Source organism: Dendrobium catenatum, unplaced genomic scaffold (assembly GCF_001605985.2).
Source record: "Dendrobium catenatum unplaced genomic scaffold, ASM160598v2 original_scaffold_103796, whole genome shotgun sequence".
Taxonomy (NCBI): Eukaryota; Viridiplantae; Streptophyta; class Magnoliopsida; order Asparagales; family Orchidaceae; genus Dendrobium; species Dendrobium catenatum.
The window spans coordinates 35,982-49,688 of NW_021422234.1; the positions used below are offsets into that span (position 1 = coordinate 35,982).

At 37.4% G+C, this 13,707-nt stretch overlaps 1 protein-coding gene across 2 annotated transcripts in view; it reads left to right on the forward strand.

Annotated features, from left to right (window-relative positions):
- The window catches only part of LOC110109119 (ubiquitin-like protein 5), a 21,904-nt gene extending 8,841 nt beyond the window's left edge, over positions 1 to 13,063 (forward strand). The window contains exon 2 of one of the 2 annotated variants that reach the window (XM_028692015.1): positions 12,847 to 13,063. The gene's annotated coding sequence lies outside the window, so the exon portion shown is untranslated. The other variant, XM_020840044.2, reaches the window with a different exon arrangement.
- The last annotated feature ends 644 nt before the right edge of the window (positions 13,064 to 13,707 follow it).

Here is a 13,707-nt window from a genome sequence, read left to right on the forward strand (position 1 = left end):
AATTAACTATAGGGGCTTGCGCCTATAGGAAACCAGAACTCAGATCATAAAGTCCTCGCAAATGAGGGCGAAATCTCGGGGTAGTGTCTTATCTACAAACCCATCTGCCTTCCAAAATTTACCTCGGAACTTATTCAGTTAAAACTCCCTCGCTGAAGAATAAAAGAAAAGCGAGTGGAGGCCGAGGCCGAATTTTCGGAGCCCGAAAAGTGTGAAAGGACAATGATACTCTGCCGACACTTGGAGGGTGTGAAAGGACGACGGTATTTTGCAGCACCAGGGATTGGTGGAAGAGAGGAAAATTGTAAAGGGTTCTCCGTCTTGTTGTGGGGGCAAAAGGAGTGTCCTTGGTAATAGTGCAATACCTGAAGATGGAGTCTTTAGAGAGTAGATGTAGGTCTTGTTAGACCGAACCACTATAAATTATTGTATTCTTTTTAAATTTCCGCATTTTATTTTCAGCAATTTGTTGTTGTATTTGAAAAGTTTATTTTTAAAGAAACTCAAATTGTGAAATAAAAAAAAAACGGTTTTTTATTCAAGAGGGATTTTTTTTTAAATTATCAATTCATATCCCTCTTGGTTAGCCTTGGGACAATTGCGTAGGTCGAACAACCTATACGGTTTTTTCATGTTATATAATCACATCTCTTGAATGTCTTATAATAATTGTGTACTTGTTATACCTTGAAGGGTAAAAAACAACAACAAAATAACGAATATGATTGTAGGAGATGAGAATTGCAATATGAATTATATTATCGAAATAAACACTGAAAATAGATGCTAGAGCACCACAAGATACAAGTGATCCACTATTAGAGAAGTGGATCGGCTCTCCCACAGCTAGGAACCCAGAATACAACAACTCTCTAAAAACAACAATCAGCACATACATAAAGAAATTAGCTCTATTTATACCCCAATCGTTACTTCCTTCTATGGTAGGTAATTAAAGGTGTGTAGGGTTCCAAGTGTGGTTTTTCATGTTTAAAGGGTGAATTTTCATATCCCAAGGGTGGCTTTTTCATGTTTCAAGGATGGCTCTTCATATCCCAAGGGAGGCTTTTCATGTTCCGAGGATGATTTTTCATATCTCAAGGGGAGTGGACCCAAGGGTGCTAATTATGTAACAATACTCCCCTCCCAAACAAGCACCTTGCCCTCAAGGTGGAAGGATGAAAATTGCTTCTTGGTCACCTCATACGATTCCCGCATAGCTTCATAATAAGTTAGATCCCTCCATCGAACTAGTACTTCCTTTGCTCCTGTTGTCCCTTGTTGTATTCCAACGACCTCCATCGGTTCTAGAATCACCTCCATGTCCTCAGTCAATGTTCTAGGTAGTGAGGAAGAGGGTGTGTGATCTCTGATAGCACGCCTCAATTGTGATCGGGTGTATTGATGATGATGCTGGTAACCTCAGATGATAAGCTATTGCCTCAATGTGGTCCATCACCTGATAAGGCCCAAAAGTAATGTGGTGATAGCTTTTCATTCTTCCTCATGGATAATTTCTTCTGCTGGTATGACCTCAGTTTCAAATAAACTTTGTCTCCAGGCTTGAACTGCACTTCTCGTCTATGTTCATCTGCCTTCTTTTGCGTAAGTTGAGTTCTTAGCAGATGCCCTTTGAGTTTTGCTAGTATCCCGTCTCTCCTCCAAGTATTGATCTATAATGGATATTGGTGTAGTGCTCTGCCTGTAATGTATCATCTGAGGTAGATCCCTTCCATGCAGAATCCTGACAAGGGTAGTCCGTGTGGCTATGTGGAAAGATGTATTATACTAATACCCTGCCCATGCTAATTATTTGGCCCATGGCAATGTTTAAAATTGCGCAATTAAGTATTGAGGTATTTTTTGTTCATGAGGCGAGGCGCAAGTCTCAAGGCGTTTTGAAGCGTAAGCCTCAAAATAAAAAAATTGCATTAAGTGATAATAAAAGTCAAAAAATGATTTTTTATATAACTTCCAATTGAATTATGAATTAACAAATTTGCATACATATGAAACAAAAAATTGCACAAAATATAAAGTGACAAGTGATAAATTGTATGAAATAGAATTAAAATCCAAATATTATAAGAGTAAAATAATATTAAATCTAAAAATTGTATAAAAATATCATATAACATTAAGTTCAACTCCAATTTTCTTTTTTATCAATTCTCTACTCATTTATATTTAATTCCTAATGAAAGCTGAAGTAGTTGGCAACAACTTATGAATCATCTGCACTGTCATCACTGAGGTGGTCTTTATTTGAGTTGTTGCCATAACAAATTGGTCTATCCCCTGCCTCATTCGGTAGAGTCAAATGCCTCCCAATATGCTTCTTTTTAATTTATTTCAATCATGTTCATCTTTTAAAAATATTTTCATCAACATAAATATGAGCTCCAAAATTTTTAGGGTTGTGGTATGCAACTTTCAAGTGATTGTCGGTGACAGGCTGACAGCTACGACGGTGTTGGCTACGGCCTTCCAAGCTGGAGGTAGAAGCAATCGAGAGGAAGTTGTTGTGTTCGAATTTACATGAAGGCGTGATTTATGTTAGTTTTAAGAAAAGAATATGTACAAATTGGGTGAGGCGTAAGCCTCACGCTAGCGAGATGAGGAGTACCTCAAGGCGGGCCTTAGCCAAGCTGAGGCGCAAGCTTCACAATAAAGCTAGAGGCGTAAGCCTCGAGACGTTTTTCAATAGAATTGCGCTGAGGCGGGCCTCATATTGCGTAATTTTAAACAATGGCCCATAGTTTTGGTATGTCAGTTACAAAACAATGCAAGTATGTCTCCACACTTCTGTTGATCACTTCTATTTGGCCACCCATTTGTGGGTGATATGCTGTGCTCTTTTTCAAGACCATTTCTTGCATCTTGAATAACGCCTTGCAGAAATGGCCGAGGAATACTTTGTCTCTATTTGATACTATAGATTCAAGAATGCCATGTAAGCGCACTATCTCCCAAACAAAGACCGTGGCGACTGAGATGGCGGTGTAGGGATGTCTCAGCAAAAGTCCATCGTCACTTCCTCCCAGACCTTCTCAGGCAAAGTTAATGGTTGTAGTAACCCCCCAGTGCTATAGTCAAGTATTTCTGTCGTTGACACACATCACACATTGCTATTATATCTTCTACATACCAATGCATTTCTGCCCAATATAACTCAACTGATAATCAGTTGTATGTCTTTTGTACTCCTGAATGTCCCCCTATCTCACTGCTATGAAACTCCTGCAGTAGCTTAGGAATGTAACCTAAGGTTCATGGTAATACAAACCTCCCTTGGTATAGTAGCTGCTCCCCCCTCAGAGCATAACTTGGGTGATTGTCCAGGTCCTTCAACAACTCTTCTTTGATCTTCCTCAACTCTCCATTCTGCTTGCTCTCCAGACTCAATGCTTCCCATTCTAAGATGATTGGTACTGACAAGGCTACCAATTAGGGTTTCTCAACCCTCCTAGATAAGGCGTTTGTTGCCTTATTTTTCAAACCTGATCAGTACTGGATCTCAAAATTATATCCAAATAACTTGGATAGCCATCATTGCTACTCCTCAATGATTATTTATTGTTCCAACAAATATTTTAGACTCCTTTGATTTGTCTTGATTATGAAATGTCTCCCCAACAATTAGGGTCATTACTTCTAAATAACTAAGGCTATCGCTATCAGCTCCCATTCATACATAGATTTGAACCCTGCCCTAGTTGTGAGCACCTGGCTGAAATATGCAATAGGCCTCTAGTCTTGCATGTTTGTTGCTCCCAGCCCATAACCTGACACATTTGTCTCAACTACAAATGGTCTCCTAAAATCTAGGAGTGCCAATATCGATACATTGATCATAGCTTTCTTAAACTCTTGGAAAACTCGTGCCGCTCCCCCTTGGCCTCCATCCCACCACGAAGCTATCCTTCTTTAATTGTTCTTTCATAGGTCCCGTAATGGCGCTGTATCCCTTCACAAATTTTCGATAGAACTTGTGAGCCCTTAGAACCCACACAACTCCTACACGTTCTTAGGAAAAGGCCAATCCGCCATGGCATGAACCTTGGGCTGGTCAGCTGACACCCCTTCTCTGAACACCACATATCCTAAATATTCCTCCTGTGGCTGATTGAACGAGCACTTTTTCCAGCTGACAAATAATTGAGGCTCCCTTAAGGTATTCAGGATTATCTTCAAGTGTTCTATTTTTGTCCTGGTGTATATCAAGATGTCATCAAAGAATACCTAGACAAACCTTCTGAGATACGGCTGGAATACTTGGTTTATGAGGGACTGGAAGGTGGCAAGGGCATTGGTGAGACCATAGGGCATCACTAGGAACTTGTAGTGCCCCTCATATGTCCTAAAGGCCTCTTGTGCACATCAGTTGCCTTTATCCTGATTTGATGGTATCCCGATTTTAAATCAATCTTGGAGAAGATCACTGTTCCAAATAACTTATCCATGACTTCATCAGTCACTAGAATGAGAAGCTTATCTAGCACTGTTTTCTTGTTCAAAGTTCTGTAATCCACACAAAAACTCTAATTGTCATCTTTCTTCTTCACCAGCAGAACTAGACTAGAGAAAGGGCTCACACTAGGTCTAATGATCCTTGCTTAAAGCATCTCCTGGACTATGTTGCACTGATACGAATACGGCGACACGAATGCGACATGATACGGATACGAGATACGTCAATTCTTAAAAATACAGGATACGGGTACGACGGACACGGCATTATAATTTATAATCATACATAAAAATTAAGAAATCAATCAAAGCATAATATTTGAACAAAAAATTTGACGACAACAACATCATTTGTAGCCTTGTAGCTTATAATATCAAAATATAAGTAAGCATTAAATGTCTAGTACAACAACAAAAGCATAAACATAAATTATCTAGCACATGGAGTTTCAACTATTCAATAGAATGAATGATATAATTATCTTCTTCATTGGTTTGTCTTTAAACTTCTATATCATCTTTAATAAATATCATAACTTCTAATTCAAGCTCATCAAGTGAAAGATTAATAATTTTTAATATTTTTATATCATCAAGAGACTCAAATCCATCTCAGAAATGAGAGAATCTTGCTCGTAACAGCGGAAGTAAATACGACACGTCTTTTTTCTTCAGATTTCTTTTTGTTTTTCAACGGACACGCGTATCGGATATGTGTGTCCTTTTGAAATTAAATAGTATTTTAATTGGATACGGCTTACGGCTTTGGCGTATCCGACACGTATTGGTGGAGTATCGAAGGCGTATCCGTGTATCGGTGTATCAGATACAGCACGCCTTCATAAATAGGTGTATCGGTGCAACATAGCTCCCGGATTAGCCTCTCTATTTTATTTTTATTTTTTAATTTGAGGATAACGTTATGGTCTGACCCCTGTAGGATAGGTACCCTCCTTTATGGTGATGGCGTGCTCATGCTCTCGTGGTGATGGTAACCCGTCTACATTTCCTTAAATCCCCTCTATACTTTGTAACTCCACCAAGTATCCCAGGCTCGCACCTTGGATTGTCCTGAATGTGGTTTTAAGTGACACCATGATTTTGCATAAGTTAGCATCCCCATATAGCACTACCATTTTTCCCTCTACCTGAACCTCCATGGTTAGAGATTTCCAATCCACTTTTATTTCTCCCAAGCCACATCATCCCCAAAATCACATCCGTACTTCCCAAGTCCAAGGGAAGGAAGTCTTCAACCACCTGAATATCCTGCAAAGTCATCGCCACCCCCTTACATACCCCCCAACTCCTCTCTATCTTACCCGTCCCCATCATACCTCACATCCTTCCGTCTCCACCAACTACAACCTCAATCGGTCCACGACCTGATTCGAGATGAAGTTATGTATAGCCCCACTGTCCACCAAAAGCACCTCTGGTTGTTCCCCAATTTGCCCCCATGCATTTATGGTGTGATTTGGGGTGAATCCCACTGCCAAGTTTAGGGACACCTCTGCCATGTCTAAATGTAATTGTGATGTTTTCTCTACGACCTCCTCTACGTCGTCCCTGCTTTCCTCTCCCTCGCACACCATCAAGAATTGAACGGCTCGATTTTTGCACCTATGTCCCAGTATAAGTCTCTCCTCAAACCTGAAGCATAACCCTTTTACCCGCCTATCCTACACCTTCGTGTCTATGAGGTGCTTGAAATTGCTTCCATGTTGAACTCCAATGCTCTTCCCCTTCAATGCTTCCCGCTAGAATGACAATGTCTGGGTTTTCGGTGCCAGAGTCATAGAGGTACTCCCGTAAGCCCCTCTCATAGTGTTACTTTGGCTAGCCTTCTCCCTTTGATATTTTTCTTCCACTCTCTGAGCTAGCTCCATCGTTTCCCTCAGTTCTTTGGGTCTCAACACCTTGAGTTTTGATCGTATGTCTTCCTTAAGGCCCTTCATGAAATTCCTTTCCAACTCTTCCTCGAAAATCCCCCTCTCTAACTGACAGCAGCTCAAATTTCTCCTGATACTCCATGACTGTCCCTTCCTGAGTTAAAGCATAAAATTGCTTGTGGAGGTCTCCATCCCGAATGGATACGTTCCAACAAACAATCCTTAAATTCCCCCTATGAATAAATCGGATACCTAGACTCCCTCCATTAAAATTAAGCTAGCACTTTTCTCTCCAAACATAATCCCGCCATGAGCTTCTCCCCTTTTGTTAGCCCATTGATAGCAAAATAACGCTCCACCTAATACACCCAACTCTGAGCATCTTCCCCTTAAAAAATTGGCACCTTCAACTTCATCGATCTCACATCCATACCCCCATGGCTTTATCATCTATTAGTTCCCCCTATGTAGTGATGGTGCGATTCTCTCCCTTCCTCCTTTCCCTTTGGCTGATTTGGCTCCCATGACTTAGCCCAGCCACTACCTCTGCCGATCCACCAACCACCATGCCTGGGTGGTCTCCCAAAAGGTTCAGCCTCCCAACTTCTTGTTGTACTTTCTTCCAGAAACCCCGATCCACCAACCATTAGAGCCCCCCGTGGTGGTCCTTGAGGGTAAACACTCTCCACTTTATCATCATCTTCCTGAATTTTCATTCCCTTTGGTTCAACCCTAGGAACTGTCGGTGAGGCTTTTGACTGCATCTCAACATCTTCTTTATCATGTCTTCCAAGTTTTCAAAGCGGTTTTCTAAGGATGAGAGCTTTCCTTCCATGCCGAAATATCTTTCTTACATTCCAGCCTTTATTTGTTCCATCTCTCATTCCAATGCATCCATCTTCTTTATTGCCATTCACCTCGCTCTGATACCAATTTGGTACACCTTGAAGGGTAAAAAATAGCGAGAAAGCAAGGAATCGATTCGTAGGAGATGAGAATTGAAATTTGAAATTGTATTATTGAAATAAACACTGGAAATAGATGCTAGAGCACCACAAGATACAAGTGATCCACTATTGGCGATGTGGATCGGCTCTCCCATAGCAAGGCGCAGCTAGGAACCCATAATACAACAACTCCTCTCTAAAAACAGCAATCAGCGGATACATAACTTAAAGAAAATTGCCCTATTTATACCGCACTTAGCACTTCTATGGTACGTAATTAAAGGTGTGGAGGGTCCCAAGTGTGACTTTCCTGTTCCAAGGGTAACTTTTCATATCCCAAGGGTGGCTTTTCATATTCTGAGAATGGATTCTCATATCCCAAGGGTGGCTTTTCATGTCTCAAGAGGGGCGGGCCCAAGGGTGCTAATTCTGTCGCAGTAACACCTGTTTATGATGAAGATTTCTATCCGTAGGTATTCTTGCACTATATGTAGTTTTTTAGTTTGTCATCCTTGAGTAGAGATATATAGAACTTTATGCACAATAATTTCATAACTTGATATACCTATCCTTTTTCTTTGAGAGGGGACGGCTGAAGCAAAAAATGGCAATCGGGAGGATAGACTCCGTAATTTCATCTGCTTATATTTTTATTGGATCTTAATGGTGGTTTTATATCATAGAAATCATGGATGCGGTGATTTCAAATAGGGATTAGACCTTTAAATTGTGATGAGGATGCCAAGTCGTCCTATATTATTGGGCATCGAGAAATATTTGACAATTTGGAGTTGGAAACAAAGGAGGATTAGCATGCCATCACTCTCTTGTATTGAATTTCATGTATTGTTCAAACAGAAAATTTCGTTGCTAGATTTTGCTGGAGAGGATGTTGAAACATTTAATTTGGTATTGCTTCTTCCTCTGCTGTTCTATTTTCCTGTTTGTGTGATTATTATCATGTATAACCTCGAGTTTGATAATATAGAATTATAAGACTTAACTTTTGTCCCGTTGCCCCTCTGTCACGCACCACATCAGTGTATCCTATCCAGGCAAGAGTGTCTCATAAGAATATTTCTAGAAATTCTTTTTTTTTAACACTTAAATAGAATTTCCTTTTTATCTCTTTTGGTATAGAAGAAGGTCAAGTTTAAGAAATTTTAAATTGTTTTCCTATATGTTCCTTGTGCATGTTAAAGTAGTCTGTTTGAGAAAATGACAAGTGCACATGATAAACTTCAATTTTTGTGTTTGTTTTCCTAATAACAGTCTATTTACTTGGGTTGAGATGCAGCATGCGTACTGTTGTTGTTATAGAAGCATACTATTTATGTACCACCTGCCCTATCTATTAGCATGTGAAACGTGATTTAAGGGATGATGGATGAGTGTCAACATTGAATCATAGCTTAGCATGATGTGAGGATGACTAAGGGTTCGTTTAGGACGACTTTTTTATTGCTTCTTAAAATAACTTTTTAGTTAAAAATTAAAATTTTTATATTAAAAAACTGTTTTAAAAGTGAATAAAAAATTCGTCCCAAATGAAGCCTAAATTTATAGCTCTTGTCAAAGTGTGTAGATGGATGTCTCTTTAGTTTTCATCGGGGCAGTGATATACATTCTGTTAAAATCATTCTTGGAAAATAAGTTCTTTGCATATATTTCAAAACTTATAAAACTCTGTAGGCCATACACAAATTATCCAATTCATCCATAAGTTGACAATATGTTCTTCATCCTACAAACTACCATTTTGTTTGCCACTCCGTTAACTATCTTACCTCATGGTGGGTGCAGTCAAACCAAGTGGTCATGGCACTCATTAATCCCATCTTATTGTATTATAAAAGCATTTAAGGTCGTTATTATTTGATTATTGTATTCAGCACATATGTTAATTAATATTACTACTATCACTTTAGGATATTTAGAAATGATTGTAAGTTCCCCACGTCTAAATATATCTAATATCCTAGCGTATCTTCTACTTAATACCGTGCATTTATAGAATTTCTTATTTTACATGTGAAATGTCATTGCAGAATCCAAGATTTCGGGTGAGGTGGAATATTTAAACAAATCTAACTTTTTATAAGCCTTTTCCACGTTAACCTGAGGTCTGAGCAAATGAGTTTTTGCTCCAAGCCTCAAAACTTAAGCTTAAAAATGTATAGTGTATGTCAATGACATTTGTTCCGACTATTTGGGTTTTTGGCATAATTTGCACTCATTTTAATTGCGGTAGGCCAATTTGAATATCATTCAAAACTCCATAGCCAATATAAAGAACTAAGATTTGATATTGATCTTTGATATAATTTTATTGTTAAAAAAACTCTTTGGTTATTCTACTATCACTTATAGTACTAGAAATACTCCATAGATATTCGTATTGTCAACATTTATTTGGCACATTTCATTCATTAAATACGTCAAAATTATTTCTCAAATTACATGGTCATAAAACATCACAAAAATGATCTGAAGATTCTTTCTCTACTTTCTATATTTATTTCATTAATTATCTTGATGCAAAAAATCGCTTTCATTGTGAATCTTGTTGTTGGCATAGTATTTTTAAGTCTCCATTCCCTTTATCTCACCCATAACTTCATTTTACGTTTCATATGTTTTAGTTTTGAACTTTTTTAATTTTTAAATACTGATGTTAAAATATTTTTTCCTTAGCCATTTAATATTTGTTTAATCTTTAATTTTTTATCAATTGAACCACTGCTATATCGCTTCCGATGGCTCGATTAGGAGAGTGGATTTTTTGAATTTGAGTTATGTTAATAAGAAAGGTAGAGGTAGACCTAAAAAGGCTTGATTAGAAAATATTAGAAATAATATTTTTTTATTAAATCTAAAGGAGAATTTGACTCTTAACAAGGAGAAACTATTATGTGCGGATGCCAAACGGCGTCCTGAGGCCAATCAGTGCGTGCCACATCATCAATACACAATTGATACAGAGCTGTGTACTGGACCAATATACAATTGTGTATTGGTGATGTGACGCGTTCTGATTAGCCTCCGGAGTTCGGCGCTCGCACGTAATAATTCCTCCTTACATGACATAATGGAGAAGAAGATTCATGCAGCAGACCCCACATAGTGGGATAAAGGCTTAGTTTCTTGTTGTTTTTGTCATCAAACCATTGCAATATCATCCTCAACTCCAACTCTCAATTGTAATTACACGAACTACAAGATTTATGCATCATTTTTAAAGTTGTTCCCATTTTTTATTATTCTATAATATAAAAACAACTTCTCACCAAAATAAATATATTAACTGATCCTGCATCACATATTGAGGAGAAGTAAAACCACGCACGAAACAAACAAGAAATAGAAAATGCCGCGAAAAAGAAAGAATGCTAGGATTTAATGTGGGAAAACCTGAAAACGGGAAAAATCTACGGAGCCACATCACATCAAGAAATTCACTATGAAAATTGGGAGAAATAATACATATCTCACTTATGTCTCACTCTCTCATTCTCTCTTCTCTCTAGCACCATTTTTATGCAAGAACAAACCAAGATATACAAAACAACTACCAAGAGATGCAACCCTTAATGAAAAATGAGAGAAAAAACAGTTTTGTCCGCCTCATAGCACTGCGATGCCAAGTTGGTGCATCATGGCCCGCAAATCTCTGTCTCATGTTTGTATGACAGCGTCGCTGCGCTCCATTCTCTGTCTTTTTTGACCAAATTATATAGTGCTAGAGCGCTCAGGTACACTGCCAATTTGCTATATGAAATTTTTTTTCTAGTACAAAACACCCGAACACTAGTCAGGGAAAATCCCCTACAACTCCCAACGAGCCTGATAGATTGAATTGAGGTCTGAGGCAATATTACAACCCGGTTGATCGATACAATCAGATTCCACACAAAACTAACATCACACTCATTATTTTTCTGCAATTTTACCAAGCATTAGTCTTGCCTTTTTTTCTCTTTGGTGTCAGCTTGATCTTGTAGTTGACTCACCTAGGTTGTTAGGTTGTGATCATGACCATCTTTGGCTAAGACAGATCATGTAAGCATCGTTCGCTATCAAATTTTGCTGCTTTTTGAACCTAATATCACTTAAAAAGTGCTTGAAACAGAGTCGGGGTTCATTAGAAGAACAAAGTATGCAAGCAATTACCCTAATTTAACATGTTCTTAAAAATCTTAATTATCCATTACTGATTACACTTTGAGAATTCTAAGAACAAATTGTTGTTAATTATCTGTTTCAAAAGATTTTTAAAGTTTCTGAATCTCTGGTGTTGGATTTTAAAAAAATGTATCGTAGCTGTTAGCAGAATTCAGCTATGCAAATTTTCTCGTCTTTGATATGATTCAATGATCTTTCTATGCTAAAAAGAGGTAGGGATCGAGGAACATATGAAGAAAGGGAATGGCCTACGTTGATAGGAGTTTCTGCTAATTCTTGGAAAGGGAAAATGAAATGCCTGGCTAGTTGTTGTTATTTATTTATTTATTTAAATTTAAGTGCAAAATCATAAATTGATTTAGGCTTCGTTTGACACGACTTTTTTACTATTTCTTAAAGCAGCTTTCGAGTATAAAAATTTTAATTTTTTACTAAATAGCTGCTTTAAAAAACCGTAAAAAAGCCAACCCAAACGTAATCTTAGTTGGGATTCGAAGATCTGGCAAAACTTGCAAAACCCCTCATAGTTGCTAGACCATTTAGGGTAGCAAAAAAAAACTTTTTGTCTGTGTTTGATTGTATTCATCTCGATACCAACTCATTGATATAACAACAATAAATCTTTATCTCACTACAACTCATTGATATTTATATATATTTGTATGAATAAACAAACATTTGAGGTGATATATAAATTTTTAATTTAAAATCTCTTACATTGGCTTTGTATTTGAAAACAACTTTTGTTTTTCTTGATAACTAAACGAGTCAAATATAATAAACAAATTTTGGTTGGTTTATTTATTTAGTTGAGTTGAACAAAAGTTGAGCTCCCTCATCTTGGCTCATTTATACGATAGATTATTTTGTGTGGACACTGAACGCAGTTTACTGTCCGGAGACTAACAAGAATGCGCTATGTCAGCGGTATCGAGCTCGGTACCGAGTAGGAGGCGACGTGGTGCATTCTGATTAATCTCTGGATGGCGTCTGCATAGGATAATTTCACCATTTTTATACCCCTCTCTAAGCCAATTTCATCTTTAGTATTTTCTGCTTCTGCCAGGCATGCCGATTGAAGAAGACGACGCTTCAGCTGATAAAAGCAGCAGGTTAGTAGTTTGTGTTAAGTACACTAGTACAGTAGTATTGCTATGCTGGCATTACGCACCAGTAATGAATGTTTAGCAAACATTACCAATCTGATTATGCTGCTGTAATATATATTCATATTGTCACATCATTATCACACTGTCTGCTCATTGTTTAGGAGAAAAGATAGCTGCCTTGTATTATTTTCCTTTACGGGCTGTCTATTACTAAAAACTTTAAATCACCTTTCACCATTTAAACAGGTGAAAATTTGCATTTATGGTACTGGAAAGCACTGTTTACAGCCTGAAGGTACTCTTCTTCTTAGGCCTGGTCTTTTCCATGGTGGTGTCTTTTCCTGTCCACTTTTATTTAATTTGGGTGAAGGAATAGTATATTTGATAAATGTATAGGGTTTAATCAGTTTGTTAAACTTTATTTTGATGGTTTATCTAATTCTTCACTATTTTCATTATGTTAGTTGGTATGTCCGGCCTCTATGTAATGCTATGAAATTCAAATTTGACTAAGTCTTAAAACAGAATAAAAACTCTATATACAATTGTATTTCAATTTAGTCATGTATAACTCAAAACATTTAGAATTTTACTAAAATTTATAGAATTAATTATAAATGTATAGGGTGTAATCATTTTTTTTTTAATTAGAGTGGGCATAATAGGATTGAGACATATATGTGGGCATGCTGCAACTATATGACAGACGCGTATCTCTACTTATCTGATTGACGATTAGCCTTAATCGAAAATTCTCTCTCGTTATAGAGAGGGGTAATTAACTATAGGGATTGTGTCTATAGGAAACCAGAACTTAGATCATAAAGTCTTCATAAAATGAGGGTGAAATCTGTGGGTGGAATTAGTTTTTTTTTTTTTTTCTGAACAATAGATCCAAGATATCTAAAATGTGTACTCTTATTAATGACTTGATTGCCCAAAGTCACAATTCCTTCACACAATAGGATTGAGATGTACATAATTTTAGGGGTGATATAAAAAGAAAAATGTTTCATAGAATTTGAGCAAATGCATTTATTATATTAATAGAAAATTTTTAGTGTGGCTATTTGTCCATTCCAAGCTTTTTCTAGATTTGCCTCTAAA